The sequence below is a fragment of the Canis lupus genome, chromosome 2 (assembly GCF_011100685.1).
Source record: "Canis lupus familiaris isolate Mischka breed German Shepherd chromosome 2, alternate assembly UU_Cfam_GSD_1.0, whole genome shotgun sequence".
Lineage (NCBI taxonomy): Eukaryota > Metazoa > Chordata > Mammalia > Carnivora > Canidae > Canis > Canis lupus.
In genome coordinates this window covers 59141107-59160148 of record NC_049223.1, presented here as the reverse complement: position 1 = coordinate 59160148, position 19042 = coordinate 59141107, and the positions used below count along the sequence as shown (strand labels likewise).

Here is a 19042-nt window from a genome sequence, read left to right as displayed (position 1 = left end):
CTATGGGGTTGGAAAGGAAGCACAGCAATGTGATGTGTGGTGATGAGAGGCAGATGAGGGCCTGGGATGGAATGGATGGGCTATCAGGGCCGAAAGGCAAGGATCCAGAGACTGGGAGCAAGTGAACCCTCTGGAAGCAAGCAGGAGGTGGAGCTGGGCTGGGCCCAGGGTGCTATGCCTGGTGGGAGTGATCAGCAAGCAGATGGATCAGAGAACTGAAGCTTTGGGAATTAAAGGTGATGATAAGTGACTTCCGGTCAGTATGTTTCAGGGCCCGATTTAAACAACTGGCATTAATTACTTAATCCTCAAGAGTACCTGTGCAGTGGTTCGATGGTTATTCCTTACAAGTGAAGAAAATGAGGCTGAGAGGCTCAGTGACTTGCCCAAGGTTATGCAGGCACAATATATACATATATGATCTGGATCAGACCCCTAATGAAGCTATCATCCACATGGTTCAGGTCCAGAGCAGAGTTCCATTTAAATAGGCACAATCAGGCACAGCAGATCTTTAAAACAACCTCAGTCTTTATCCTAAGACTCTCTAGAAATATGAAAAGGGACCCAAAGAACAGCTGCCACTGCTTTTCTCATATATCCTTTTACATCTTCCTCTTGTCTACCCCACCCCTACTGCCTTGGGCTGCTGTCCCCCCAAAGTCTGCAGACACTCCTTCTCTGCACCTCCCCCCTTCCAGTCTGCAAGGCTTTCCCTCTCTTGGCCTGTTTCTCCTTCTCTCTCCCACCTCTTGTCTCCCTCCTCCTTCCTCTCCTCTCTGCCTGTGAGAGGTTCTCTCTCATCATCTCCCTCCATCTCTCTTTCCCCCAACCTCCTTTCTCTCACTCTCTCCCCCTCCCTCCCTCCACACACTCCTCCCCCCCACCCACTCATTATCATGTAAATTGTCTTAACCTTTGGAGCTGGGCTCTCCCCCTCCTGCTTCCTCTGTTTTCAGCCTTGGGCCTTCATCTGCATCATAAAAGTGGAGAAACTGGTCTGGTGAAACTGGCCTGAACCCAGACATTAGAAGAAAGGCTGGGGGAAAACGGACAATAACAGGATTAGAAGGTTCACTTGGACCAGTGGGGGGATGGGGAAATAGTCCCTTGTTAATAGATTTTATCACACAAATACATATGAGCAGACGTAACCTTTATGTGCATGTTTCTGGATACTCACGTGTGTAACATACATTGTAAACTAACAGGGCAGTGGGAAGAGGTAATGCCTTGAACTTGCAGGAGGCTTTGTTCAGTTGAAAATATTCTCATTTTCATTTGTTCACCATTTGTATATGTGCTTATTTCTCTCATCAAATTATAAACTCCTTGAGGACAATATAGGTCTTCAGTACAATGCCTGATACAAGTATTAGATACTGTGTTGATATCCCAGCTATTCCACCAGCTCTATGGCACTGAGGCAAACCTCCTCAGTGCTCAGTGTTTGTGTCTTTAAAATGGGCATAATCCCAATACCTTCTTCATTCATCTGCTCTAACATTAAGTGAGATAATGCTGCAACGTGCTCAGGATAGTGCCTGACGCATAGAAAGTTCTCAACACATATTAACTCTTGCTCTTTTATTTTGTTTAAAATTATTGATAAAATCTTGATGAATTATCTTCCCAGCAACTTAGTGAGGAGTGGGTACAGTTTTATCTGCATTTTGCGTGTTAGAAACAGAGGCACAAGGCACTTAATTGGCTGCGCAAGGTGGTTGACCTAAACAGGACTGAAGATTGGTGCTGGTTGGCATGGCTGCCAGGTGCTCTTCTATTCCACCAAGGGGCTTCATTAGAACTGCCCCCCACCCCCGAGATAATGGCAGCTCTTTGGGGAGGCTGAATCACATTTCATACTTGGTTTCCAGAATGTCATTGGATCTCCTCTGGTAAAGGAAATATTGACATTTAAGTCACACCATGGAGCTCAGAACTCCTTTTTTTTAATCCGGGAAATATTGTGGCGCATTCACCCTGTAGTGTGCATGAATTCTGAAACGAGCAAAAACAAGACTGCTCTCCGGCCTGTGTCTGCCTGAGTTCCCCCGGGGCCTGGAGAAACCTCAGTGGTGGTTGTCAGATCTGATGGGGGTCAGGGGTGGTGACAGATAAAGGCCTAAGTGCATCCGTGCCCATACTTGAGGCCTGGAACAAGCTTCTGCTGGACAGCAGCATGCACACCTGTCACATGCTGCACACCCAGGCTCTCCAGCTACACCAGCCCAGGCCGAGTCCTGCTCTGACCTTTTGCCTGCGCAGATTGGTAGAGTTGGAAACTCCTCCGTTCGAGACCATCTAAAGTCTACTGTTCCATTTTGCAGATGCGGCAAAATAGGCCCCATCTGGCCCAAACAGGAAAGGGACTTACTCAAGGGATAATGTGGCATACCCAGGACTAGGACTCCAGGTTTCCGGAATCATGGTCACTTCTCTTTCCATCTGACCAGTCTGCCTCAGATGACCCAGCCAATGTGGGGCCTCATTTTCCTTCATTCGGTTGGTCAGTTAATAGTCTCACGAATACTTACCAAGCACTTATTTCCTGGCCGACCATGTGTAGGATGGCAGAGTTGATCCAAAGATAAAAAGATTTAAGGGCTCCCAAACTTGGGCAGAGATCATGTCCTGGGATGAGAAGGTAGACTTTGTGATTTCTGAGGCCTCAAGCAGCTCTGGCTTTCCAGCTCTGCCAGACTAAATGCAGCCAGGTCGGCCCCCTCCCTGTGGTCCAAAAGCCAGATGAGGCCCCAGGCTCCAGATCTAAGACAGGCACCTGTTGTCTAATAATAGTGAAAGGGAATATAAGGGAAGGGGGAAGAAATGTGTGGGAAATATCAGAAAGGGAGACAGAACGTAAAGACTGTTAACTCTGGGAAACGAACTAGGGGTGTTGGAAGGGGAGGAGGGCGGGGGGTGGGAGTGAATGGGTGACGGGCACTGGGGGTTATTCTGTATGTTAGTAAATTGAACACCAATAAAAAAAAAAAAAAAAAAACTCATGGCCCAAATAAGTTAATAAAACCAAGGCATGGTTAATGGAAAAAAAAAGAAAGGGGTGCGCCGAGGTGATGGGAGGCACAGTGCAGAGTCCTGGGGTGGCAGCGAGCGCTCTGGGGGATGGGGACTCCGAGGTGGTGGCAGAGGTGGGGCTTAGTTTTTTCTCTGGTTTTTGCCTTGGTCTTAGTCCCACTGTCTTAGTCTCCTCAGGCTGATGTAACAACAGTACTGTAGATTTAAACAACAAAAATGTGTTTCTCACCATTTTGGAGTTTGGGAAGTCCCAGATCAGCAGATGAGACCCACTTCCTGGCTCCTGGACAACTGTCTCCTCACTGGGTCCTCACATGGCAGAAGGGCTCAGGGAGCTCTGTGGGCTCACTTTTATAAGGGTCCCCATGACCTCATCACCTCTCACGGACCCTCCTCCTAATATCATTAACACTGGGGATTAGGTTTCAACACAGGACTTTGCAAGGGGGCAGAGACACAAACATCCAGTCTATAGCACCACCGTAGCTCAGAAAGTCGATGTTGTCCCCGGTGGCACCAGAGACAAAAAAGCAGCTGGTGGCAGGTGAATTCTGGCAATGCAGACCTGGTGGCAGAAGTCCGGGGGAAGAACATCCATCCAGATGATCCTGGGGCAGACTCCCCGGGCAGAGCACTGTAGTCAGGCACCCTCAGCCCCACCCTTCCCCAGCACCCCAACTTCTGGCTCCTCAGGTGTGGCCGAGGCCACAGCCAGCCCTGGCCCCCATCTGACCCCAATGTCCCTTCCGTGCCATGTCAAGTAGAGGGGTGTTAAGGCTGGGCCTCTGTAGTCTTTGTCCATTCACATGTTCATTGCTTGTAGAAAGGGGCCTGGGATTTTAAAAGAAAGAAAAGGAAAAGAAAGCGTAAATGGGAGAACCCACAGGAACAAAATGCAGTAAACAGTCAATGAAAGCCACAGGCTATGATGCTTGCACTTGCACACACACTCTCTCTCTGTGTCTCTCTTGCGCCAGCTTACTCCCCTCCCCCCTGCAAGCCCCTAATTACTCTGCTCTGATAAACATTCCAGAGCCTCAGAATTGACCGGGATCTCCACTAATGGCCCTTCCCATGGGTGTCCAGAAGGCCCTCTATGTTACAGCCCTTCCCGTGTCTATTTGGCCACCCCACAGGGGGAACTGCTAGCTTCTTCTTTGTAGAGGGATCCTTGATACATTCTTCAGGCTCAGCATCATTGTTTTAAAGGGGCTAGCGAGCTCACAAGCAGTCCTCCCAGCCTCTGTAGATGGCAAAGAATGGCTAAGAGAGGCTTGCCTGGCCAGTGCCAATTTTGTGAGATTCCTGGCATATTGAATTCCCAAGTCAAGATCATGAAACTGTGGTATAGTTTAAATGTCTATGCCTAGCAATTAATACCTTGGACCCACCACAAATACAATGCAATATAGTTGTGCCACCTAAAAAGCAGCTACAAGACTTATGCATTAATTCACAGGGCAGTGCCAGCTGTGTGGTCCCATCTGTGGTAGATCATAGGGGAAGGCTTTGTGATGAGTGATGTCACCTTTTACTACAGAGGTCTCTCCCTGACTAGGTCTATTAATTACCTCCCTTGCTCCAAGACCCAAATTAGAGCCCTTTGTGAACATGTGGTCCCTTCGTGGTGACCCAACACACCGCAGAGGAGCCTGTTTGCTGAAATCCAACTCATTGGTAGGTGTCAGGGATAGAGAAAGGGGTTATTGTTGAGGCAGCAGCACCATGTGGGGGAGACTAGGAGTCACAGGCCAGATGGGGATGGCCAAGGTGGCATCTGGGTCTCTACCCAGCTCAGAGGCCCTGCTCATTTGGAGATGGGGGCTAAAGCAGGGGCAGGAGGTTTGCAGGTAGTACCACACACGGGGGCGGGAGTGGCTTCACAACATGTTTTACTCAGTTTCCCCCTCCTTCGTATTACTTGCAAGGCAACTGACAGTGGTCCGGTATCACTGCCAAAGGCCCTTCTTTGGACAAGTTAGGACTCTTTTGGTCACAAGTATAGAAGGCAGCATCAAACAGACTTATGAAAAAAAATCACCTGGCTCAGGGATTAAGTCTAGAGGTACAGCTACAGGTGAGACTTGATTCAGCAGTTCTGATGACATCCCTAGCTTTTCCTCATTTCTCCGCTCTGTCCCATTGTGTGGTCTTCACTGTGGGCTCCACAAAATGGGACATACAGAGACATGGCACACCTTATAGGCTCTTCCCTGAATAGCTCCCTAAGGCCTAGGAGTCCCTCTCTCTCGGTGGCCCTGTTGGATCACATGCCCATCCCTTAACCACTCACTGTGACCAGAGTTTACCAGGGGCTAGAGCCGGGCCTTGGAGTCAGAGAGACATGACCTTGAGTCCTAGCTTTGCCTTTCACTGCATTGGACTGCAGGCTGGTCACCTGGCTCAGTGTCCCTCAGATTCCTCATCTAAAAAGTGAGAATAATAGTACCACATGTTTACAGGGTTGTTCTGGTTAAAAGATAGAATGCAGATGAAGAGCTAAGCAAAGTGCCTAGCACCTGGTAAGTGTTCAATAAACATTTTCATTTTCCTCTTAACTCTACTTCACTGCTTGTCTGGTGAAGAGCCAGGACTAGAAGCCTGGACATGACAAGTGTTTCAAAATTGGGGTGAAGAGTGAGTGCCAAGGCCTCTGAAACTACTGCAGGTCAAAGAGAGGGCCTCACCCCTCACCTCTGCAAAAGGGACCTGTTGGTTCTGGTTCTGACTCCAGGCTGGGAGACAGGCACTCCAGCCCCTGCCCTCTTGCTGGCTTTGCAAGAGGGAGCTGAGGAGCATCAGCTCCTGAACCGGAGCCCAGCAAGGCCTGAGAGAGAAGCCGAAAGAGGGAGAGACAGGAGAGAAGAAGCAGGGTCACAGAGAGAAGGAGGAGAGGCAGACAGTTCTAGATGCCTGAGAAGTACATGAGGTGTTTCTTCATGAGTGGAAGGGTTACCCCATCGGGTGTCCCAGAGTCAGTGGGGTGATTAGCACAGTGCTCGGCAGCTGCTTATACATTTATGTTGGGGCTGCCTTGGCCCTGTGAGCGTCATTCCAAAAGCATACCCCCTCCCCAGGCCCTGCAGGTGCAAATGTCTTCTCCCTCTCCTACGTGCCCACATCTATCTCTCTTTCATTCACCCATCCATTCATTTGAGAAATGTGTGTTGTGGCTATGTCTGTGCTGTCAGTGTGCCAAGCCCGGGCACACAGTGGTGAGCAGAAACAGGCAGGAGTGCTACTGTCCTAGAGCTCAGCCTGGGGAAAGATGGACACTCCTTAGACCTCTAAAGAGCTGAGAGCATCCTGGCTGCAGGCCCATTCTGGCCTGTGCTAGAGGACGAGGTATCTGAGAAAGAGCTGCAGGGACTGGCATAAGTGAAGCAAACATGAGCGCGAGAGAAGAGGCAGGACATTGCAGGCAGATGGAATAGCATGTACAAAGGCCCTGAGGTGAGGAGTCCTGGCCAAGTGTATGGGTCTGGAAGGAGGCCAAGGTGGCTGATGCCCAAAGGTCGAGGGGGCAGAGGGGTAAGAAATGAGGCTGAAGAAGGAGCCAGGGGGCCTGCCAGACGAGAGGAGCTTCTCAGCCATGGGAGGAATTTTGGCTTTGTTCCTAGCTCAGAAGGAAGGCACTGAAGGTTTTCCCCTGTGGCTCCCAGGTGGAAAATGGATAGGTGGTGGCAAGAATGGCACCAGGGAAAGGAGCAGAGAGGCTACTGTGGGGATCCAGGGAGAGAGAGGGACACAGTCTGTCCCAAGAAAGGACTGGGCCTCACTCTGGTTCTGCCCACCATCCATCTGACATGAAACCCTGTGCCATATTGCCCCGCTGGACCACAGACTCCTCCAGGCACACTGCCTGGCTTGGAGCCTGCCTTCATTCCCTCAAGCCCCTGCCCTTGGACTCTGTTTCCTCATCAGTAAACTAGAGATAATTCCATAATTATGATAACAAATAACCATGGACAGGGAGCCCTTGCGCTGCAGTGTGCTCTGCAAACATGGCATGAACATGTTACTTTCACCAACGCCCACAGGCCCTTCTGGCTCAGACAGGGAGCTCACGTCACCCAGCACAAGTGCTAGCAGGCCAAGTTCCCTCCTTCGTCTCTTCTGAGGCAGCCCAGGAGCAGCTGACAGCTCCTTGAGGAGCTGTGGACCAAGAGCGTTCACACACCCAGACTGCCCTCCCTCCCCCAGTATCTCTGGTCCGAGGTCCCCAGGGTGCAGTCCTGAAATAGCTCACTGCCAAATTAGGTCCAGCGTTTCCAGCTCTGTGGGCGCCTCCCCTCCTTTCCCAGCCCTCCGTCTTCCTTCCTTTCTCCTTCCTGCCACACTTCCCTGCATGGTGCCCGGACCAGCTGGTTCCCCTGATGACAACTGGCCAAGGAAGGGAAGGAGCTCTCTGGGCCCAGGGAGCCTGCTGGGGGCTCTGCGCCTGCGCACCTAGATGGTGACTAGGCTTGACTAGTCAGGGTTACCCCTGACTTGACTCCCAGATTCTGCCCTCCCCAGGACAGGGTCCAGGGGCTTTGGCCTGCAGCAAGGACCCTGAGGGTGACCTCCCTGACTCGTGCGTCCTCTCGTGGAGAATGACCTGCACCTCCTCGAAGTGAAGCTCTGGGTGTGGTGGGCAAAGAGGGCATAGGGGTCAGACAGGTACAGAGTTAAAACTGGATCCTCCTTTTTCAGCTCTATGATGTCAGGCAGCTTCTCATCTACCCTAAACCTCAGTTTTCTCATCTGTAAGAAGGAAATAATGCCAGTGTGTATTTCAGGGGCACCTGGTTGGCTCAGTTGGTAGTGTGTGACTCTTGATCTCAGGATGGTGAGTTCAAGACCCAGGTTGTGGGTATAGATTACTTTAAAAAATATCTTAAAAGGGAAGCCCCGGTGGTGCAGCGGTTTAGCGCCGCCTACAGCCCAGGGCGTGATCCTGGAGACCCTAGATTGAGTCCCACGTCAGGCTCTCTGTATGATGCCTGCTTCTCCTTCTGCCTGTGTCTCTGCCTCTCTCTCTCCGTCTCTATGAATAAATAAATAAAATATTTTTAAAAATATATCTTAAAAAAAAAACAGCGTATTTCAGTCAGAATACAGGCTTACCTGCTGCAACCAAGACCCCTAAATAATGGTGACATATGTAAGAGAAAGACGTTTCTCTCTTGCCTCAGCTGCCCATATGTGACACAGGATCAGGCCCTTCTGTCCACAGCTGAGATGCTCTGTACTCTTCAGGATCACTGCTTCCATTTCAGATCGGAGAAGTGTCTCCAGCAGCAGGGGGCAGAAGAAGAGAGGGGTTACATCGTTGAAGGCCTTCACCATTAGGCCGTGGAGGATAGCTTCTCCGTGGCATGGGCCAAGAGTTGTCAAGCTGTGGAAGAGCCCGTGCAGAGCAGCGTTCCACTATCACTGCATAGTGGGCAGGATGGTGCACGTCCTCGCTAGTGCTTGTTGCTTCCTGTCAGTTTGCTTCAGACTTAACCTTTTATCCAAAGACCAGCAGTTCTTCCCTGACCCAGAGCGTCAGAGTGTCAGACACCCCTCCGTGGGGCAAGCCTCCCTCCACAGCACGGGTCTCTGCCTTGCCCAGTGCCTCCGGCTGCTCCTCAGGGACCCATGCTTCCCTTCACTGGGCCTCTCTCTCCCTTGTGGTCTGTGATGGCCCTACGAGAGTGGAATCACAGCTTTCTTAGTGAGCACTTGCTGTGAACGCACGATTTGGTGCTAGAAGAATCATTGACACCCTTCCAGCCTGGGACTCCTCAGGCAGTATTCCTGTGAGGTGATCGAGCAAAACATGCTTTTCTTGTCGAGTAAGTTTGGGAACGTGGACTACATCTCCTCTTGGGAAAGCACAACATACAGTCCAGTGTCAAAGACATTCTGCACCCTGCAGAAAGGACGCTTGTTGATGTGCGTCTCGTCCAGAGTTTCCCAATCCTGTTTTGAGTCATCTGATTAAGTTATGTAACCACTCCCTGGGACCTGCGTTCTTGCTCAGGTCCTTGCTTTTACAGAAGGGGAGACAGAGGCGCAGTGGGAGGAGAGGCTGGTGTAAGATCACATCACAGGTCACAGCAGAGCTGCTTTCCAGTCCAGGGGTTTTCTTCCACTTGCACACATCTCTCCTGTCCTCATGGGAAGCAAGAGCCACACTCTCACTTTCCAGGGACTGCTTCAGATCTTTCTTCCCTGCTCCATAGTCCCCATCCCACACCTCTGCTACGTATCTGGTCTCCCCAAACACTAGGAGGGCAGGGCCATTGCCCTGTGCTGCCGTTGCTTCTGCTGGTGGGACACAGGACCTCTGTGACCAAGAGTGAAACACCATACGTTGGGCTGGTGGTCTCGTCCTTGCCATCCCTGAATTAGAGTGGGTCCAAGGTTATCCTTCTAAGACTCCACCCTCACGTGCACTCTGCTTGTGCCCAGAAGCATGGAGAAGGGCAGCCCTGGGCACCTCTGTAAGCTGATAATGCTTGCCCTGTGCCCGTACTGTTCTGACCACTGTCTCCATGTGAACTCATTTGGTCTTTGTCTTGCCCCTGTGAGGGCATCCCGTTTCTTGGTGGGACCCCCACTGATATATAGATTCCATTACTGTCCTCATTCTACAGATGAGAAAAACTGACATTCAGAGGGAGGAACTAACAGTGAAGCCCAAGGTCCCACTGCTGTGGAGCAGGTGCAAACTCAGGCAGTCTGAACCAGAATGTGTGCTTTTAACTGGTCTAATGAGGATGCGGGCCCATGTTCTCCATCTGGGCTTCCCCACTAGGAAGATCGTGGGGAGCCATGGTCTGAGGCCAGGCTCTGAACTGTGTACATAGATGGGCAGTGAATCCAAGAAAACCGGGAAAGGACCAGCCTTAGCTAGCCATGGACTCAGACGCCATGCCGGGGTCACTCAGCCTGCTGGCAGATGAGGCCAAGGTGCTGACAGAGCAACTGTTCCATCCCCTGCACTGGCTCCTGGGCCTTGCCAGCCACAGGGGTGAGTGGGTGAGAAGACTGCTCCAGTGTCACCCTCTGAAGCATGCCCAGAGCATATCCGTGGGCTCCAAGTCCTAGAAGTTTTCAATCTGGGCAGGGAGAGGAGAATCAGGCTTCACCTCTGCAAGAAAGAGTAGGGAAGATAGGAAATGCATCCCCACCAGCCACCCAGCTCGAGAGGGAGAACAGCCGGTGTGGGGCCAGTCTAATTCTCTGTGACTCTGACGTCCCAAGGGTCAGGAGCCCAGTCTGCCTGGGATTCCCCAGGAGCGCAGCAAGGAGGGCCTGGGGTCTTAATCACATGAGGATCCTTCTCAAGCCAGAGGCATGCCAGGCCTCAGCTCCTGGCAGAAGAACACGGACCCTTGACAGAAAAGCCTGGTTCCTGGCCCGGCCCCTCTCCTGGCTGGCTGTGTGATCTCAAACAACTCCCTTATCCTGCAGGGCTATACAGAAGAACCAGATGGCCTCTAAGATCTCCCGTCCACCTCCTCCCCCAAGTTAGTTCTATAAATTCTAAACAGTTCTATAAATTCTCCTGGCAGAGCTTGCTAAGGTTAGGTGATTGCCAGCACAAGGCTCTTTCCTCGTATCCAAAAGAGAAAGAGCCGCAGAGTTGCAAAAGCAGGACATGGGTGGAAGTTGAAGGCTGACTTCTCTCAAGGTGGGAATTGCTGTCAGTGGCAGAGGCAGCCCTGCCCCGGTGGGGGCTTTCCATAAGCACCCAGGGCCTGCTGCTTGGGGTGGGGACCAGGGTGCCTCTGTAAGGATGGATGAGGTCCCAGCCCCACGGGAGCCCCAGTAGGACCGGCACTGTATAAGCCACTGAGCCGTGGGGACGAAGCCACTAAGTCAGGCAGAAAAACACTGTCAAGTGTGACCACTGCTGTGTCTGTGTCAAGGGTAACCGTGTTGCGGGGCGGCAGGGGCAGACCAAGGGCTGGGTAAAGCTGTCAGTTTGGTTCTGATCAATCTGGAAGGCTCCCTGGGTGTTGGGGAGAGGGAAGGTAGGTTTCCGGAGCTGCTTGCTTGACGAGAAGTAGACTGCAACGCATACGGGGCGGGTCCAGGGTAGGGGTGTGACTCCAGGGAGGCCCCTGGGCATTGTCATAAACAGTTGGCACACATGTCATTGACAGACTCACACACCCCAAACCCAGAGCACATGGGCAGGTGTGCCATGGTGCTCAGAACAGTGGTACGTGCTGCTGCTGCTGCCTTCAGGCCCGTCTAGCACCCCACTCGCCCCACTCAAGTTCCCAAGAGTCTCCTCACCAGCACTCAGCCTGTCCTGCCCCTCAGAGTCTGTGCTCTGTGCCACAGCTAGCAGGAACTTCTACAAATGCATAGCTAAGGGGCACCTGGGTGGCTCAGTCAGTTAAGTGTCTGCCTTCAGCTTAGGTAGGTCGTGATCACACGGTCCCCACGTGGGAGGTGGGGGAGAATTGGTGGAGAATTGGTGGAGAATCTACTTCTCCTTCTCCCTCTGCCCGGCCCCCCGCCGTCTTGTGCTTCTGTTTCTCTCTCTCTCTCTCTCTCTCTCTCTCTCTCTCTCACACACACACACACACACACACACAATCACTCTTGCTCACTCTTATTCCCTCTCAAATGAATAAATAAAATCTTAAACAAACAAACAAATGCAAAGCTAATCCTCTGTTTACCAGCCCTCTGCACTATTGGCCCTCAAAATGAGCCCTGCCAGCCTTGGGTCTGTGCTCCTGCCACAGGATCTGCTTCTCATGTCTTAAATGCTGCAACTTCATGGCTCCAGAACCCCTGTGGGAGACGCCGTCTCCTACTTCTGTTCACCCCACTCATCCCTACCACCTGCACCCCACCTCCTTAGACTTGGGATCTATGTCACCTCTGGGAATCCTTGCCTGACCAGCCCCACTCCCTCCCCCAGATCAAGCCAGGCCTTTTTGTCTTGATGCTCTCAGGGCCCTTGGCCCCTTCATGACCTCATCACATTTGTAAATGTTTGTGTGTAGAATATATGACCCCCTGCTAGACCACAGAGAAGGGCCAGTGCCTGTATGACTACAAGTGGAATCAGTACCCAGCACCCAGCATAGCACCTGGGCCAGAGCAGGTAGGTGCTCAGTTAAACTCTACTCCATAAACAGAGTTACTTGCCTATAGTGTGCTGAGTTGTCTGCTAGGGTCAGAATGTACATATCTCTGGTCCACCCCACCTTCCAAAACTGAAAGGCCACTCCTTGCCAATGTCTCTGTTGAGCCCAGGAAACAGCTTTAGGCAGGCTCTTCTCTACCCAGCCCTCTTGGTGCTCCAGCCTCAGGAAGCAACTGTCACAGAGTCAAGAGTCCCTGAAGACACCGTGAACCCTGCAGGCTTGGTGGAGTCAGAGTGTCAGGCGGCCATCTTCCTCCCCAAGCCATGGCCTGAGAAGAGTCTCAGGATGGTGTGAGTTCTGGATTTTAGGCCCAGCTTTACTAGTGGCTAGCTAGCTGTGTGGTCCTATGAAAACCTCAGAATGCATGCTCTGACTGGGTCTCTTGGCCAGCTGACTGTGTTGATCCTGAGGCTCCTGGGGCCATGGCATCCTCAGATGTACAGGGAGATGGCTTCCCATGAGTATAATCAAAAGTGAGTATCCCATGGAGTGTCACCAAAAGAACCAGCCAGAATTAGGTACATACACTCTATGTACCTGAATTCCCCATAGCACCGAAAAGTCCTGAGTTGGGGTTATAAGAACCCCCAGAATGTTGGGTGAGAGTATGGAGACTGTGCTATGGGGGAGCCAGAGGCCCTGGTGGCCCTGGAGCTCCCTATTGTCACTACCTAGGCCTGGACATCTCTCCATCCTTCCTCCAATGTTTACAGAGCACATGCAAGTGCCAGGCTGGCAGCAGACAAATCAATGTACATGGGGGCTCACAGACTTGTCACCTCCATTCCAGCACCGAGCATAGTGTTCAGGCGCACACGCTGTACAGCTAGCCTGCCTTCTCACAGAGCACAGTGCTGCTGCTCGCCAGTGGTGTGGCCCGGGGGAAATTGCCATCCACTCTGTTCTCCTTTTTCCTTAACTATCATCTACCTTGTGCGTGGCACAGTGTGAAGGGCTCGGCCAGTTGCCCAACATGTTAGTACACAAAAGCTCCTTATTCATCTGCTCAGGCTGCCATAACGAAACATAGACTGGGTAGGTCAAAAAACAAATTTCTTTTCTCACAGTCCTGGAGGCAAGAAGTCTGAGGTCAAGGAGAGCTCTCTCCCTAACCTGAAGATGGCGACCTTCTCACTATGTCCCCACATGGTCTTTCCTAGGTACATGCCCACAGAGAGGGAGAGAAAGCTCTCTGATAAGGACGCTAATCCTATCAAATCAGGGCCCTACCCTTATGATCTCATTTAACCTCAATCATTTCTTCACTCCAAATGCAGCACTGAGAGCTAGGGCTTTGACATAGGAATCTTGGGTGGATACATATATTCAGTCTATAGACTCTAAGACTTAGCCTTTATGATCTACTACCCTGATTTGACTCTCAATGATAAACTTACCTGCATGTATATAGCCTTTACCAATTACACAACTCCGTGGTGAGCCCCCTCTAAGGGCAGAAACCCAAGCTCTGGGCTTGGCACAAAAGTAAATCCCTGTCAGTTCTGACATCTTTTCCCTAATGACCAAGGATGTTGAGTGTTTTTTGTCATATCTTCTTGGTTATTTATATATATTCTTCGGAGAAATTGTCTCTTAAAACCTTTGCCCATTTTTCAGTTAGATTATCTTATTGTTGAGTTTTAAGAGTTCTTTATGTATTCTCAGTACTAGTCCCTTCTCAGATATATGATTTACAGATAGTTTCTCCTGTTCCATGGGTTGTCTTTCCCCATCCTCAATGGTGTCCTTTGACATCCCGCCCACTTCTGCCCCTGCCCCCTCATTTGGGCCTCCATCTCCTTTCTGGGCCTGCTCCTCTTTCTTGTGTTCTCGTCTGGGAACTTGCACTCCTGGGGCTATGGGAACTGGTTCTTACCTGTTTCATGGACATTCTCTCCCAGTGTCACCAATATGTTCTCACCCTGCCAGCAGCCTGACCTGTACCCAGACTGTTGTTGTCCTTGGGTTTGGGGGGTTCTGAGGCTGTGTGCTGAGCTGTGCCCACAGCCCCACAGCATGAGTGTGGACAAGGGGAGAGGAGACCACCATACACTGCCCACTGCCTCCTCAGTGCTTTGCATGCATCCCCAGAATAGTGTCAAAAGACACTAGTATTTTCTCAACCCTGTGGATAAAATAGATTTACCATCCAGGACTGTACCATATGTGCCTGGCTCGTGGGCAACAAGTCCCCCTATCCTCTTTAGTTAGTGTCTACTCTGGGAGGGTCCTGGGGCTGTTCAGAAATACTAGAGAAAGTATAGGTACTTCCCCAGGACTACGTCCCAATACAGTAGCTACAGAAGTCCCTTGACACTTCAGAAAATGCCTGACTTCACCTGCTGGGACAAACCACTCCACAATCTCAATAGCTAAACATAGGAAAGGATTGTTTCTTGTTCACATCAGGGTCAGATGTCAGAGGTGGAGGGGTATGCTAGCCACACGGTGAAGAGCCAGCTCCTTCTCTCTGATCAGTGGCTTTGCTAGGCCCTCGGAGCCTTCTGCTGGACACATTGAAGGTTATGAGAGAATGTTTTGGGGGTCAGGCCATACATCATTGGCCAGAACTTGGTCCCTTGGTCATACCTAATGCCAGGAGATCTGGGAAATGTCCGGCTATGATCTCACAAAGAAAAGTCAAAATGCTCTTGACCATAGGAAGCATCTGGCCCGGGCCTCAGATGTGAATTTGAGCCAAATAGCTTCTAGCTCCTTAAAGCACTGCCTCCAAAGTGGTGAGAGGTCCATTTTTGTGGCTCCTTCGGCCCCGTTTCCTGCCCCACGCTGGGGCCTGGCTGAGAGGTTAAAGAGCGTTGATTGTCTGGGACATGAGGGAGCAAAGCTTCGAGCTCACTTGGTGGCAATTGTGGTCCGGTGTCCCCTTGTTGTCCTGTCTCCTTTATCCCAACTCCATAAACATGGGCTGTCCTGGTGCTGGCATGCATGACAGCTCTGGGGCTTGGACCCCATGTGCTGTGTGCCAGCGTTCTAAGGACTTCTTTTCTATCAATGTTTCTCTGGCATGACATACATACTTTGGTGAGTAGAAGATTAGGTAATACATGTAAACCTTTTATTTTTACTTTTGAGGTTATGTATTTATGATAATGTGTTTTAGAAGAAAATTACTGACGTAAGACCCATAACTTTGCATAAATTGTCACTCAAAATGAAGCTAATTTGGGGGCTCTACTGATACGGGGGAGAAGTGGCCACATGAATGATTGAATTTGGGAACTTTGTATGGGATGAAAAGGCTCAGCTGCCAGTCTACCCTGTTGAAATATGGTGCCAGTGCTCACTGGCTGTATGACCTCACTTGTATCCATTTCCCTCCTCTGTAGCATGTCCGCATAATAAATATATGGGGGTAGGGAGGTTAGGGTGTCAAATGATACATACTATCTGCTCACTAGGTACTGGTTACTAATGTTAGTTACTGGGAAAAACTGCATCACATCATTTAACTATGCCAATACTTCTGTGATAGGTGTTATTAATGCCATTTTATAGATGAACAAAGAAAAGCTAGCTAAGTCACTTGTCCAATGAGCAGCAGAGCCAGGCTCTGACCCTGGCATGCCTCACTCCAAAGCTGGGCTCTCCAAGGGGAATTCAGTTACAGTCCTGGCTCTGGGGCTCACTTAGGGGGCCACTTGGAACAGGCCACATCCCTCTCTGAGCCCCAGGCTTCCCACGTGTATGGGGCAGGGGACCAGCTTAGTGCTTTGTGCAGGACCCAGCCTGCAGAACTTAAGGATTCACATCAAGCACTGCAGAAGCCTTTGCTTTAAAAACAAAACAAAACAAAAAACAGAAAAGATAAAAACTAGACAGAACGTGATTAGATGCATACAAGCTTTGGCCCTCTCAGATCATCTTCCTGGCTCTGGAGTCTCACTGCCGTCTTTCTCCAAACACCTCAATATTTCGTTGTGACCAGGCTGCAGAATCACCCCAGAAACAGACCAACATTTTTTTTTATCTGTTCATCTGTTGATGGACATCTGAGTTATTTTCTTTCTGGGGCTAATATGAATAATGCTGCAAGGGGGCACCTAGGTGGCTTTGTCAGTCGAGTGTCCGACTTCAGCTCAGGTCATGATCCCCAGGGATTGAGCCTCTCTTTGGGCTCCCTGCTCAGCGGAGAGCCTACTTCTCCCTCCGCCTCCTTCTCCAGCTCATGTACATGGTGCCCACTTGCTCAATCTCTCTGTCTCAAATAAAATCTCTAAAAAAAAAAGAATAATGCTGCCCAAAATATTGATGTGAGGTTTTTGTTGTAAACATTTTCTTATTTTCTCTTGGTAAATATCTAGGAGTGGAACTGCTGGATCATGTGGTAGGGATATGTGAACCATATACAAATCTTTCAAACTGTGGTCCAACGTGGTTGTACTGTTTAAAACTCCGTGAGCAACGTAGGAGAGCTCCTGCCGTGCTGCACCATCATTGACACTTGGAATTGTCAGCGCTTTTCATTTTAGCTCTTCTAGTCTGGACGTTTGGTATTTCACTGTGATTTTGATTTACATTTCCTGATGACGGATGATATTTAGTGCCTTTTAATGTGCTTTTTGGCCATTCATATATCCTCTTTTGTAAAGTATCAGTTCAAATCTTTTATTCTTTCCTTTTAATGGGTTGTTTGTCTTCTTATTACGGACTTCTAAGAGTTTTTAAAAAATATGTCCTGGATCCAGGTTCTCTGTCAGATACACGTATTGTGAATATTTTCTCCAGAGCATGGCTTGCCGTTGCGATGAACATTTTTAAACGGATGAGTGACTGTTGATTTGTAGACTCTTCAACTTCCATCTCTAGCCCATACCACCCTTTATTTTTTTTTAAGATTTTATTTATTTATTCATGAGAGACACACACAGAGAGAGGGAGAGACACAGGAAGAGGTAGAAGCAGGCTCCAAGCAGGGAGCTTGATGTGGGACTTGATCCCGGGTCTCCAGGATCCTACCCTGGGCTGAAGGCAGGCACTAAACTGCTAAGCCACCCAGGGATCCCCCCATACCACCCTCTTGAATGTTGGCAACCCCTTTACTAATTATTTCTGTCTGGCTTTGGGATAGCCTTATCTGCAGGTGAGGATGTGGAACTGCATTAGGGCCTGTGCTTGCAACTCTGGAATCAGACAATCTGAGGTCCTAGGCCCAGTCCCGTGGCTTCTGAGTGGGTGGATCCTTCACCTCTGCTCTCTACATTTTGCTTTTCTGGCTTGTAAAATGGCAACAGTGAATCCATGTCTCCACAGCTGATGTGAAGATTAAAAGACATGATAATTGTAAAGCACCTAGTGAGAGCACACAAAAGCCCAGTTGTGCCTGTTAGCTCGTGTCACTAAGACCTCTCAGCACCCGACCCCAGTGACCCCAGCCCCTGCAAAACTGGCGACATAAAGGAGCCTTCTTCTACCTTCTTTTGTCCTTTAACATAAAACATTATGTTGCTTTCAGGGGTATACCACAATGATCCAATATATGTATGTATTGTTACCTTCCTTCTTTATACTGAACATACCACCTTCCTCCCTGTTACTCAAGCCAAAAACCTTGGATTTCCTGTCCGCTCACTTCCTGTTCCAGAATGGCTCCTGAATCATCTTCTTTGTCTGTCTGTACAGGCCTCTGCCCCAGTCAGGCCTCCTCCTTCTCTCCAGTGCTCTTAGAATAAACTCCTTACCAAGACAGTCCCCCTGCCTTCTGTCAACCCCATCTTGCACTCTGCATGCCACAGCCACCAAATGCCAAAGACTTCCTTTCTGACCCAGGAACCCGGGGCTCCTGGGGTGCCTGTTTGGGGGAGACCACTTTGTAAGGGCAAGGCTCAGTTGTCACTAGCCTCTTCCCTAGTTATAAATAACAGGCTCTATTCTTAGCCCACCAGCCGTTAGTTCTCCTCCCCTACCTTCCAGAGCCTCCGTCAGGGACCTTGGCTGTCCTTCTTGGAGACAGGCCATTCCTTGGCCTTTGGCAGGACCCATTCCTTCAAGACGTGATCAGAAAATTCAATTATAAAACCAATTACCGATTTCCTGAGCTTTACAAGGAAGACAAGAAAGTTTGATTAAGTTTGAATTCCTGTTTGGCAGATTGCCAGCCAAGGCCAAATGGGCTTGTGGGAGATTCTTGTTGTTGATCCTGTTTTGTTTTGTGGTTATACTCTTAGAGTGGGGGGAAGGTACATGGGTTCCCCCCACCACTTGCTGAATGGCTGTTCCCTGTTGTGATGCAGGAGATGTAAATCCCCCAAAGACTCGTTGCTAGGGCGACAGGCTCCGGAATTGAGCTCAGCTAAACAAAGTCCTTCAGCTCTGAAGGGAGCAACATTTGTTTCCCTTGTGGAGTCCAGTTATAGCGGCCTCAACAAAGCTGCCTTCAAGGACGCCCGCATGAACAGGGATCCAGAAGTGGCTCACTGGTCACTTTAGAGTAGCTTCAGCAGTGTGGTTGAGCTCTGTCTGTTTCCAGCGCCTACCCAAGGGTCCCACAGATACGGAGGTCTAGGATCCAAAGGTCAAAAGACCATGCGTCTCCCCAGGGAGTCACTTCTCCCCAGTACCTGCCTGCAGCCTGCTGGGCCCAGGCAGCGAGGACCCTGGGCAGGTAGGGATTGGAAAGCAAACCTTTTGTCCCCAGCCAAAGCACCTTGGTTTTTCAGGGGCGCCTGGAAAATTGAATAGAACCTGTGCTAGGAGCTGGCTGAGGCTCCAGGTCTGGTCCTGTTCCCAGGTTCCTTTCTAGGAATAAAATGATCATCTCCCAGTTCTTTGGAAGCTGTAAATCATCCCAGAACTCTTCCTACAAGAGGCATATTATCCAAAAAGTGGTGATGGAGCTCCAC

The 19042-nt window shown here is 50.2% G+C and overlaps 1 protein-coding gene and 1 long non-coding RNA gene across 4 annotated transcripts in view; one reads left to right on the top strand and one right to left on the bottom strand.

The window, feature by feature from the left end:
* GNAO1 (G protein subunit alpha o1) overlaps positions 1–19042 on the top strand; it is a 172617-nt gene that overhangs the window by 95247 nt on the left and 58328 nt on the right. The window lies entirely within an intron of this gene.
* LOC111092770 lies at positions 915–18227 on the bottom strand. 2 transcript variants are annotated; one of them, XR_005355725.1, is made up of 5 exons: positions 18107–18227; positions 8149–10162; positions 3269–3870; positions 2538–2634; positions 915–1039 (listed from the first exon to the last, which is right to left on the bottom strand). It is a non-coding gene; the product is annotated as an uncharacterized LOC111092770 (long non-coding RNA). The 2 variants fall into 2 exon arrangements; XR_005355724.1 differs by lacking the exons at positions 915–1039; positions 2538–2634 and having other exon boundaries at positions 2985–3870.